Source organism: Haliotis asinina, chromosome 14, assembly GCF_037392515.1.
Source record: "Haliotis asinina isolate JCU_RB_2024 chromosome 14, JCU_Hal_asi_v2, whole genome shotgun sequence".
Classification (NCBI taxonomy): domain Eukaryota; kingdom Metazoa; phylum Mollusca; class Gastropoda; order Lepetellida; family Haliotidae; genus Haliotis; species Haliotis asinina.
Window position 1 is genome coordinate 42,929,106 of NC_090293.1, and position 14,174 is coordinate 42,943,279.

Consider the following 14,174-nt stretch of genomic DNA (forward strand, 5'->3'; position numbering starts at 1 on the left):
TCCCTTCAGCTGGTAGCAATTTAGACAATTCTAGCCATAAAACAAGAGATGTGAATGATTCAACCACTTAAATTGCTCAGCTTCATTGACGTTTATAGTGAAGGTTTCTATCTTCTACAAGAGGACAAAGATGCTATTTTGAAGTACCCGTCCGAAAAAAAGGGACAATATGTATTAATGAGCTATATTAGTGTCTCATTTGGGTTCAGACAGACCCGTGGGAAATTAACTCCAACATCACAGAATTGTCTTGCTGTCAATGTACATTAAAGTGATCCGAATATTATTTGTTGACTTACTACATTGTACATCAGATGTTTATGTTTACATGTTACCATACAGTTTTTGCTTGTCAGCTTTGCAAAGTTGACAAATACTCAACAACACATTTTTTTACTTAAAAATTATTTATGTAACTTCAAAATGTACACATTGTAAATGCCCGCATAATGTTGCATCGATTAATTAGACATGTTGACAGTGGTGCTGGCATTATATTCATCAGTCCAGAGCAAACATCACGGCTGGTATGTGTTTTAACTGCAGCAGTCTTTAGTACTAGTATTTCTTCTCCTCTTCCGCCGGCCATTGTGCTGCATTGTGCCATGGCCATGTCACACACGACTCCGCGCTCACGAGTAATGGTCTCAAACAATGGGACGACAATCTTTGTGTTTTATCCTTCAGTAATACTGTTCTTCCCAACATCACGGTGATGGAGTTGACACAAGATGACCGAAGACATCGTAAAGTAATTAAGATCGAACAGAGACAACGCATCCATCCATGTATAAATTCACTGGAAGTCGCAATCCATTTGTTTAATGTGATTTTACACAAACCTTTCAGCGAGAAAAAAAAATCCATGTCACAACATGTACAAACACCGGCGTCCACATGAGTGATCAACCTGACTCACTGGGTTGTGGCACGTGCTGCACACGCGTGTAAGGTGGAAAACCTTTTGGGAAGTAGTGTAAGTAATTGTCGTCAGTTGATATATGATGCAGTATGAACATTGTACTAATAACCATTTCCTGAGGTTGTTTAGCGTGTGAGGTGACAGTTGCATCAAACAAATATATCAAACATAACTTGTTGCAACGTCGTTTACAAGCCTGTTGAATGAGTGACATTACCGTAATATTGCCATTTCCACAATAAACACTTGTAACTATACATGTAAATGTTTATCCCGCACTTGTCATTTGGCACATGTCGGAGCATCACAAACTATAAGACTGCACAGATAATAACAATATAATACGATAAGTATATAATCAAACGTATTACACTCGAGTGAGAAAACATTTATTGTCATATCGGCAATATTTCTGACATCGTGACGAGAATTAATTATTATATTATTGATCAATAAAATTAGAAATTAGACGAACATAAAAACTACTAGCGTATCACAGACATTAGTGACTGAGCTAAAGTTATCTCCTCGCTTTCAGTTTTACAGTCGTGATTTAAACCATCCCAGGTGCTGTCAGCACCTTTAGACAATTTAGTCATAAATAAAAAATAACGTAATATTTTACGGTTAATATAATAATATCTCTAAATTTCCAGAGAACAATAACATTACAATGCTCCACCGACGTGTGAGGCTACAGTCACTCATATTCTAAGCAGCTCAATTAAACTACCCTGGTAAAATCTATTTATCCAAATGTATCTATTTCTGAAAATCAATACGAGGAAGGCATGCTTGACAGTGATTTTTTTCATCACAAGGGATGGAAAACGGGGGATCCTCACCTTGCAACGGGGTTTTGTTGATCGCTGCCCTATGTATCCCTATGTCCTGTTATTAATGAAATTAGTATATGATAATTGACGTCAAAAAGATCGCTTATTGTTCTGACATTAAAATACTTGTCCCTTGTCGTGGAAACATCAGTACAATCAAGTAAGACATGCCTGGCTGTAATATTCTCAGCAAAATGGAAAGTCCTCGCCTTTCAATACATACACATGTGCATATCTTATATGGCCAATGAGACATAGTTGCACGATGACCTCCTCAAATCTGTACTTAAACCCAGAGTGCTTTTATTTATTAATACTTACTTGAGTGTCCCACTTCTTTTGGAATAGATCTCGGATGTATGAATTAATCACGGGTTAATAATCAGTGTATGTAAGGAGAAGTGGCGTCACAGATTTTTTGAGTGTTGCCTTAGTAGCAGCAGCCATTGTGTTACCACATGGCAGGGCAACCAACAAACGACGGTGTCGCATTAGCTCATAGCAAGATCATTATATACACCTGGAAATTAATCAAGCAACACCCCAATTTTTTCTATTGGAGCAACTTTGAAGTGTTCTGACAATCAAAATATGCCGGGTTGATATAGTTTGACACTTTTTTATTCAACAGACGATCTCTGACAAACAACTTAAAGGGAAAAAGTATCAAGACTTTGCTTTATTGCAACGAAATCCAAATTCTTAAAACTGTCTTAAATTCATGAAAAAATGGACACAATTTACTATTCATCCACAGACGTTGTTGTCAGGTGTATTAACACAAATGTCACATGGAAAGAAAGAACAGTCATCTGAGAGTCTGCACACCGACTTTCATCAATATCTAGTGTGTCCTCCCTGCGCACGCACCACCGATTCCAGACGCCTCCTCATTCCTTGGATGAGTCTCCGGATCTGATTCTGGGGGATCCTGTTCCACTCCTCATGCAGGGCAGCCGTCAATTCGTTGAGATTATGGACTGGTGGGTCTCTCTGCCTCACACGACGGCCAATAAAGTCCCACAAATGTTCAATGGGGTTGAGGTCAGGGCTCATGGCAGGCCATGGAATTCTGTCAATTGCATTTTGCCGCAAAAAATCATTTACAGCATGCGCCCTGTGAGGTCTAGCATTGTCGTCCATAAATATGGGTCTCGTTGCCAGAGGATGGTTCTCAAAATGAGGTACCACAGCCCTGTCAAGAACCTCCTGTTGGTAACGAACACCGTTAAGGTTGCCACGGATGGTAATGATATCCAACTTGCAGTTCATGGAAATGCACCCCATACCATAACGGAACCTCCCCCAAAGGCCACAGTCTCCTGGATGTTCCGTGGAGCCATTGCTGTGTTCCTCTGCCTCCAGACCCGAGTACGACCGTCCACCATGTGCAGCAAGAACCGGCTCTCATCTGAGAAATGGACCTTCCTCCAAGAGGCAATGTTCCAGTGCAAACGGTCATTACACCAGGCCAGTCGGGCTGCCTTATGGGCTGGAGACAGTCTGGGTCGCTTGATTGGCCTCCTTGCCCGGTATCCTGCAGCTTTCAGACGATTCCGAACAGTCCTGTTCGAGATGGGTCTCCCTGGAAGCCACTCCTGTCTCAACCGAGAGCTCGAGTCGAAGGACCTGCGCCTTACAAGTCTCAGTAAAGCTCTGTCCTCCCGGACTGTGGTCTTCCTGGGTCTTCCTGGTCTAGGCAGGTCTTTAACTTCATTAGTGGCCCGGTATTTTTTCAAAAGTTTTGAAATTATGGAATGATGTCGTCCGATTTGAGTCCCGATTTGTCTTAGAGACATACCAGCATTCCTCATGCCGATTATTTGCCAACGAGTGGCCTCTGATAATTTCCTACGTGCCATGACATTGAAATGAATGAAAAACCGAATGCAATCGACAACCTGCGCTTGTAAACACCCCAGGGAAAAGTGCATTTTTCGGAAGTTGAGGTTAAAGCAATGCACGTGCGCTGTGCAAGCTTCACGCGCGTCATATCAACCCATGAAAAGCTCATGCTGTATGTCAATACATCAAAATTGAATAATCAATCATCAAAATTACTTCGTTAAACTTTGTTAAGTTTTTATGTGTCTTTGAATTTGGTGTTGCTTAATTAATTTCCATATGTATATAATAGATTTTCAGTTTTAAGTGAATGGTGTGAAGACATTTTGTAAACGCCTGAAGGCAAGATTCTGGAAAGATTATGTAAAATTAAGAAATAAATAACATTGTGATGATTGAAATGAAATTAAAATGATTTCCTACAATAAATCTATGAAACTATTAAACTGAAAATAAATAAAATTGAATGGAACAGTCATCAAATTACAAGAGATGATCATGTAGTTATTTAATGGCCCATTCGGTTGGATGCCTCATCCTCGTCTTCCTGTTGGCCTAAGCGGGGGTGGCGGTGTAAATTCTGACCGCGTCCAGTGTCGACGTTTAGGTATTGAGCTTACTGGATTCCCAGGCAAAGGGGATCGAGTACGCTAAATTGCCATCTTCACCACTAACATCTGGAAAAGTCATGTCTAAGATGAGCATTGTTGCAACCTTTGCCTTTCGTCGATCTGGCCAATCGATGGTTGCCAGGCTTTGCACGCGGTGTGCAAGTTTCTGAAAGTGTAATCAGCAATCAAAATCAGACAAAGAACTGCCAATGCTAAGAATGATTTCAAATTAGTTATGAAGGTATGAAAAAATACCAACTTGAATAATCACACTTAGCACTGATTTCTCAAATTATGCAATTCATCACACTTAATGAAATGTCATCGTTTCATCAGGTCTGTTGCTCTGAAGTTACATGTTTATATATCTTCATTTACTGACTTGTCTAAGAAGTAATAATGGTACTAGAAACATGTTTTCACCGGTTGACATGTAATTCAATCTATTACAGTTCACACTGCGCGCAATCATCTTTACCAGTTGTATTACAGATTTTGTATGGATTATGCAGTTATGATGATTCTTATTTGGAAACATTAATCAAATAATCTTCTGAATCATCTGCTACATAATTATAATGTATGAAAGAAAAATGCATACTGAAGTTTTTAGATACAAACGTTTAAATGTATTTTCTTGGAACTTAATGTCTGTCGTCAGACCTTGTGATATCATCAGACCTTATGCATTTGATTCTTTGTTCCTACCTGCTGTTCTGTGTGATGCCTTCTTTCCAGTTTCGTGCGTCTTTAGATCGTCACGCTTGTTCCGCCACACAGTCCAAACGCTTCTGTACAATTCACGTTTCAGGTTTGAAATAATTGTTTTCACTACCATGCAGTTTGTTTCATATATTTTAGTTCACTTGTTAGGGAAAGGTATTTATTTAATCCATATTGGCCCGTTTACTGAACGTTGTTTTCACCTAATAATGAAGTTAACATGCATTTCGTCTTTACCCTATTAATTAAATTAGTAACTATTCATAATGAAAGTCACTACAGATGTATAAAAACTACTTTCATCTGTTCCTGCTGACCACCCTTGGTCATGACATATCTCCCTAATTCTTTGACTACTGTTCTCATAGAATCTTCGCAATCAGCTTTGCTGAAAAATATGAAAAAAAACCCAATAAAATGCCATTTTTTCACTTTCCCATTCATTCATTCATTCATCCATTCAGTCTGACAGTCACTCATTCATTAATAGAATGAACATGTAATATCTAATTTAAAGAGTGAGTGAGTGAGTTTAGTTTTACGTCTCACTTAGCAATATTCCAGCTATATGGCGACGGTCTGTAAATAATCGAGTCTGGACCATCGATCTGCGCAATTGGGAACCGATGACATGTGCGAACCAAGTCAGCTAGTCTGACCACCCGATCCCGTTAGTCACCTCTTACGACAAGCATAGTCACCTTTTATGGCAAGCATGGGTTGCTGCAGGCCTATTCTACCCCGGGACCTTCACGGGTCTGCATCATGTTTAGATAGTATCTAATTTAAAGAAAAGAACAATGTCACCGAAATTTCCAGTAAAAATCTCCAAGCAAACAACAGATTTATCCCTTTGAATAAATATATTGTTCTGAAAAACTACCATTTTGCAGTTCAATGATCTACAATGACTTACATGTAGCGTAACCATCCATTATGTTTGTCCCTGCCACTCCATGTACAGGAGCGGTGAAGGTCCCGGGGTAGAATAGGCTTTCAGCAACCCATGCTTGCTATAAAAGACGACTATGTTTGTCGGAAGAGGCGACTAACGGGATCGGGGTGGTCAGGCCCGCTGACATGGTTGACACAAACCATCGGTTCCCGATTGCGCAGATCAATGCTCATGTTGTTGATCACTGTATTGTTTGGTCCTGACTCGATTATTTACAGACCGCCAACATATATCTGGAATATTGCTGAAAACTAAAACTAAACTCACTCACTCACTCTGTGGTGCAGGGCCAGCTGTACATCATGTTTGCAGAGTTAAGCAACCAGAAAGTGAACAGCCTGGCATAAAGATCCCGATAAATGAAGTTATATCGTATGACATAACTTTGCACTAATTACGTACGGTAAAATCAAGGGGTCAGTTTGGGTGCAGTTTCACATGGTTATTCAAATTCATTTGCAAAATGTAAGTGGATTAATGAAATATTCAAAATGAAATTATGTGTTTGCTAGTTCCATAAACACATACCTTCGCCACTCGGCTTTCTGGCTAAGATCAAAGTGTAACATCTGTTCTGGTGATCTTTCCCTCCAGGAGCAGTCGTGTCAGCATGTTTCTCACAACAGTCCAAACGAAAAAAACCCCAAATCCATGAAATATACCAAATACATTATATAATTATATTCAATATATAAAACTTAAAAAAAAACTATACAGTTTTTAAATGTAGATTGAACAGAGTTACCTGGCTTCCATTTTTCTCATATGAATTTAGTGTTTGCCTCAAATAATTGAGAAAGACATCTGACGTCATCTGAAATTTCATTTCATCCAGAATAATTTACACGGAAATGCTCCAGTTGTAGAAGTTATAAGCCGATACGTTTTATCATTCTATAAAATATATCTGAAATGTGCATGAGTGGGTGAGTTTTTCGCTGCACCCAGCAATATTCCGGCTTTAGCGTGGTGGTCTGTAAAATATCGGGTCTGAACACAAGCAGCCATAAAAACATCCCTTTCCATAAGTGAGACTTTTGCTGTTTCTTCATCTGCAATTCGTATATATTTCCCTGAAAATAATGATTTGTATTTTGAAATCCGGACTTTCACCCTACTCATATATTGGAGAGAATGACCGTAGTTTTACGCCTCGCTCAGCAATATTCCATCCATATGGCGGTGGTCTGTAAGTGATCGAGTCTGGACCATACAATCCAGTGATCAACAGCATGAGCATCGATCTTCGCATTTGGGAATCGATGACATGTGGCAAAAGTCAGCGAGTCTGACCCCCCGTTAGTTGCCTCTTACGACAAGAAGAGTCACCTTTTTATGGTATGCATGGGTTGTTCTACCCTGGACCGTCACGGGTCTGTGGAAAGGGAAAAAGATCTTGCAATACCCAGTAACGACATATGAATGAACATTACCATTACATATGGAGGATCTCTGTGATACAGATAGTAATTCAGCCCCACTTATGGTCAAGTGTTAACCGAGTTGCAATGTTAATAATTGCTGGTAATTTAACACCAGCACGAAAATCATCAAACTTAATAAAGTTTAAAATAATGTGAACATTAGTTACAAATGCTGCCTTTTCGTATTCTATACCAGGAAATAGAATGTGAATCAGGAGTATACTGTTAGACATAATTTACTTGATCAACCTTTGAAAATATTTGGAGGTAAACCATATGTTCGCGAGATGAGCCGTTTGCCTATATAACGTATATAATTATTTAAACGTTATTTGACAACAACAACAACAACAACAACAACAACAACAACACAAATTTGGTCTTACCTGACACGGTCGTGGCACTGTGGGTCTCTCACAGCCATTTCCTTTTTCTCTTCTACCTTTTTTTCTTCGCGAGTTATTTCTTCGAGTGCATTTAAGGAAAGTGAAGTGGCCATGGCAAAGTTTAAAGGAAATGTAACACGAAGTAGCCATTTTATGCTTATATAGTATTGCTATAGAAAGGAAAACAAACTTGTCACATACAATTTTTGTTCCTACCCTCCAAACAAGATGAGGTCTTGCCAAGGAAATAGTTAATGTATATATGTTAGAGTAAGTATGAAAAACGTGTATATACTCTTAAAAGAAAGAGAAAAAAAGGGACGTAACAGTTTTGAGTTTACTTACTGGGTGCATACAACAGATTCATTCGTACCATCATTGCTCACTTATAGTAAAATCATCACTTTACAAATTTCCAAGGCATGATTATCCGGCAACAGTTTGATATAACCACAGAGCGCTATCAAAGCCAGAGTAAAATGTCGGTATCTGGTGCGAAAACCATGATCATCGATAACCGCTTGGCAGCGGCGACCCACAGAAGAAAACATAGGCCGACGGATGTCTTGAGGAATGTTTTGACTCTTGGTTACCTGTGGCTTTGATACGCAATACACTCATAGGGCGACCCCGAACATGTACAGGGCGCCATAGAAAATCATGTTTTTTCAACTTGTATCCGAATAGGGCTGAATTAAATATGACCAGTTCTTCCCAACACACGTGATGTCGTCGTTTGTTAACAGTGTGCGAGTGAGTTAATATTTTAAGTGATAATGGCAGCATTTCAGCCATATAGTGACTGAAACATGTTAGTGAGTGAGTGAGGGAGGGAAGATTTAACGTCACATCGGCAATATTTTAGCCATATTATAACAAGAACATTTAATTGCGCTACAAAGTAATTTATGGTAAATAATAAAAACCTGTTATCGAAGGACAGTAAAACAGCCTAGAATATCACAATATAAGAAAATAAAAGTATCATATATCTTTAAAATACGACCTCAAATTAGGACAATACATTATAAATAGGGAGTGAGGATTGCCAACAACTGTAAATAGACCACCACTCTAGGAACCATGGGAACTTATGTATAGAACTTTGGCTACTTGCATGGACACAAGTTGGACTTATATCATCCCTCCAGCGACTGGTGATAGTTAGCTTTAATAAAACAACAGTCTACGAATGTCACTATATGACTATGGTGATATCACGAATGAGGTCAGTAGGTTAAATGATGACGTAGTGCACGTGCTGGGTGAGGCGACAGGTAAAATGTTAGCTGTTCGCGTGTCCGACGTATCACACAACAGTCATGTTATCTTTGAATTAACCGTGATTGGCTGACGAACATGAATTCAAAATGAACGCTATCGCGTAATATACATTTATTGATCAAAGCAGATCAAGGCGGCAGCCTAATCGGCGCTTCGTTTCGAACCGTGCACAAGAAGACTGAGAAGACTGAGAAGATTACCAACTGCCTCCTGTTGAACCGGTGAGCGACAATAACTTTCAGAAAAACATCAAACTTTTGCATTGAATTTAGATTTTACAATTGGGCTGTAAATCCTCCTTACAATGACGAAGCGTATGTCTCCTTTTGGAAATAAAGAAAAGTTCATGAAGTCAAGAATCCAAGGTGAAACAAAAGAATTTCATCTTTTGTTCGTTGCAAGGTTTTGTTTGTTTCTTACATTACATGGAGGCAGTAAGAAAATAATAAAGTCTGGACAAAACATGAAATGAAACATAAACATTGGAGCTACAAAAGATAGTGTTTGTAAAAATAACCAATCGCTTAAGGCTGAAACGTTTTTGTCTGAAACTGTCTAAATATTGCATTTTTCTATACAAGGAGGCAGTGTTCCAATATAGGATCCCCGTGAAGATCCGGGGCGACTATGCTTGTTGGAGTCAGTCTGTAAATAATAAAGAATGGACAAACCGAGAAATGAAACATAAACATTGCAACTTGCAAAATATAGTGTTCGAAAAAATAACCAAGCGGTGAAGGCTGAAACGTGTTTTCTGAAAATGTCCAAATTGCATATTTCTATACAAGGTGGCAGTATTATAATACAGGAGGCCTGTGATGATCCGGGGCGACTAGAGGGATCGGGTGGACAGACTCGCTGACATGGTTGCCACATGTCATCGGTTCCAAATTGTGCAGATCGATGCATTTGTTGTTGATCACTGGATTGTATGGTCCAGACTCGATTACTTACAGATCACCGCCAAATGGCTGGAATATTGCTGAGCGAGACGTAAGACTACGGTCATTCTCTCCAATATATGAGTAGGGTGAAAGTCCGGAATTCTAAATACAAATCCTTATTTCAGGGAAATATATATGAATTGAAATGAAGAAAGAGCAAAACTCTCACTTATGGAAAGGGATGTTTTTATGGCTGCTTGTGTTCACACTCCTTACAAACATCTGTAGCAGGGAAGATGGTATACAGTATACGCAATCCACGACACAAGGGGTTCTTGCTGGGAAAACAGCTCAGAATGACGTCACAGCTCAAATTACGTCAGTGAGGTCCAAACGTCATTGTGCATCATTGTGCATGACAAACACTGGTTGCATCTCCTTCGTTTACAACACCGAGAGACGTGCCTGCAAGCTAATCAGAAAACAGATCTTGAGCTCGGGTATACCGCTTGATGAGATCCATTCACGGTATTACAGTAAGTATTGGCTACAGTGCTTAACAAGGACAAGGGCTTGGTAAGAGGGGTAAGTTTAGATTAAAGTTTCTTCAGTGAATCGAACGTTTCCCACTTCAGTTACTGTTATTATTAAAATTGACCCCACATATTGCGTGGACACGTCTATGTAAATTCATCAAATATTCATCAAACATGTACATCTATCGATTTATCGATTTCAGAAATTCTGTGATACCGCTCATTAAGTTAGTGATCAGTTGCATTGTGGCCGGCACTTGTTTTATAGAAAAAATGCAGATCAAGAATTCTCTTCGATACTTTCACCAACGGAGAAAGGGAACAGTTAGTCAACTGTATCTAAAACAAGCACGCGTATTGTGTCACGGATCCAAAGTAAGAGTGAAAGATGTGACTTTTATGCCGCTTGTAGCAATATTGCAACAACATTCTGGACACCAGAAATGGGTGTCAAACACTGTATCCAAGTGGGGTATTTGAACCAGGGCCCTCGGCGTAATGAGCGAATGCTTTAACCATTTGGTTACCTCACCTCCATAGTTAAAGATCAGCAATCAGTCAACATCTGAATTTGTTAAACTGCATATTTGCACAGTCATTAAATGATCATGGCTTGCTTGCTAATTAATCATATTCTTGATTTGTCGATGAATGACTCATGATCCTTAGTCATGCTATAACACAACGAGATTCAAACTTACATCAGATACTTCTTCAGCGAGAATGAATATTCCAGAGACCTTTACCATGGTTCTGGAACCGTACCACTTCACTTGCCCCCAAAACGAATGAACACTTACCAGATTCCCTCAAACAGGATGAAATGTCTGTGGCGTCAGCGAGAAGAATCTAGACTTTTTTCCGCTACAATTGAGCATACGTTTGTAAGCGTATCACAGTACTCTTCATCCACTAAAAAGACATACAAGCCTTGTGAAATTCGATTGGTGAGTTCAGCATCACATGGATGAAAAACACTTGAAACAACAGTAATTAAATTCTACCTAGACTGTTTTCAAGACACCCGTGGTATGATTCAAGTGATCATGGAAATATGCTACAGACCTGATAACCAAATCATTGTTTGGTATGTTTTTCGTTATTTGGCTCTTGGCTCAATATTCCTCAGTGTGGCTTTAAAGAACAAACAAACAGTCTAGCGGGAAACATTTGGCATCATGTCATACATGGGAACAAGGAAATTTACATTTTTACAATGGGTTTGCAACATGCAACGCATAATAACCAGTAAGACTGTGTGGGACACCAGCATCTGTTGGAATACGTATTTACAACATTATACCATTAAGTTCAGGTTAAAGCTATTCATGTCAATTCCCTGTTTGTCGGCAAAGAAAACAAAAATAGATCGTGGTCTATTTTACCATAGAATGTTCGTCTGTATTTCCGTTGGAGTTTTTAAAATCGTGGATACACACTAATAATCAAACCGACTAAAGCTGCATCTGTTTTACTTGACATCCGATCATTTTCTGTCAGGGTATTGCTATTTCAAATGACAGCCATATCAGACATAAAACTGCGAGTGCACGTCATATATACTGTATTTTTTTATCCACTTTAAATCAACGATGCCTTACACCGTTCTTGGCAATTTGAAGCAAATTACCTAGATTCTGAATCTGATAATACCAGCGTAAGGTCCAGGGTAGAATTGGTCTTCAATAACATACTTAAGCTTGTCGTAAGAGACGACTAACAGGATCGGGTGATTAGATTAGGTGACATGGTTGACACGTCATTGCATCGATGCTCATGCTGTTGGTCACTGGACTGTCTGGTCCAGACTCAGTTATGTACAGACCGTCATATACCTAGAATACAACTGAGTGCGAGGTAATACTAAACTCACTCTCTCACTCTGGAACAAATATGTCTTACAACTCGGATAATCGTGTTTCTGATTAAACTAACAAACACAATATTGTACTGCTTATAAATATATTTGCGATTTAAACTGGTTGACTGGTCTGATGTCTGATTATCTGGCTTGCCTTTTCTGTCCCAAAGGATCCAAAACTGGGGACACTACACAGTCTACGATCCCATGTAACTTAAACCAATCTCGTTTTCACGAAAATGCTCCTGCGGAAGATTTCACTAATCTCTATTCATTTGTGTTCATTATTTGTAATCCAATACAAATTTTATAATATTATCAACGATGTTAATGTTTACATTTGTTAACATTACAGCCTTAATATACAACTTAAACAACTGAATAATAATCATTCAGAATTTGTTCCTAACATTCATTCAATTATATGTTAAACATGTCGTGATAAACGTTATGTCAATCATGTATAAGTGATAGTTGTCATATAAACAAGATATTTTATTTAGTTCTCTGTCAGCCTTTATCACAAATGGGTTCAGTTATCATATAGGCTTTCCGGAGAATGTATTCAAATCTCTTATGTATTCATTAAGAATGTATGCACAACACCATATAATTTCAAACATTTTGATATACTTAAATATTAGAAACGCGTCACCGAAATAAGATGTTTATATCCCAGAAATGAAAGAAAGACCTTCTTAACAAATATCTTTCAATCACTTTGAGATAAATACCTGACGACACTCGTTTTGCTGAAAGTTGTTTCCAACTCATAATATGGAGGAGATCAAACAACTCTTCTGCGCCTTTTGCATCACTGTTAAGATCAAAACTTGAACTTTTGATACTCTACATGTTGAAGCCAACGAACCATCTCCAAAATATCACCGTATTCGGTGATCTTTACAATATGTCCCCAAAAGAGCCAAACCAAACCGAAAGATCATATTTTCATAAATAGCCATCTGTATATCTTGAAAGGCCAATACGACATCGTCACATAACGACCTCTTCCAATCTAGGACACAACCTTCTCGTGACGAGTGCTTGGTGAAACGCTCGTCGTCCGTATGGACCCGTGGTAGAATGTGTCCACAACACTCCGTTGTTGGTCGTAGGCGGCGATCGAATTGGGCAACCTTTTTTGTGTATTCGTGTGCATTGCTGAGTGCTAGCATTTGAAATTCTTCGATTATTTCACACATTTTCATTAAAGAGGAATAAAGCACATTTTATTATCAGTATTGTTGGATAATGGCACCTTATCTGTCCAACAAATATGAATGCACAAACAGTCACCATAACTTCAAGTATATAAGTAAGTATATTTGCTACAGCTACGGTAATCGGTCAATTTGATATGTTTGTTACTGTCGCCTGTAACAAAACCTCACTTCAAAAGAGCAAATACCTGAATATTAGTACATTAGGACATTGATATTGGTCCAAAGTATTTTTCTGATAATTGCCAATCCAATGCAGTCTTTTAGATAACTGATTGTGATGTAATGTCATGTCCGTAATTAATTTTCAGCTTGGCATGTACACGTGTACAACAAATCATTATCTTACCTGTTTATTTTTAGTCCCGAAAGTTAGACTTTTGGTCGAGGTAGAAATCCTTTAACGTTTGATGTTGACAATGGCGTTGTTTTAAAGGACAAAGAACCTGGTTTTACATCATATGCAACATATGTTCAGTCACAGTTGTTAATTGTCTTTAAAAGAAAATATATATCCATGTCATGGTTCAGTTCAACATATTTTCTCATATCCAAGGCATGGTTCAGTTCAACATATCTTCTCATCCTAGGGCATCGCGTGGCGAACTAGCCTCAGAAGACAGCAGTAAGTCTATGCTTCTGGACGCGCTTCCATTCAAAGAGGGTTATACAATGAAAAGCACA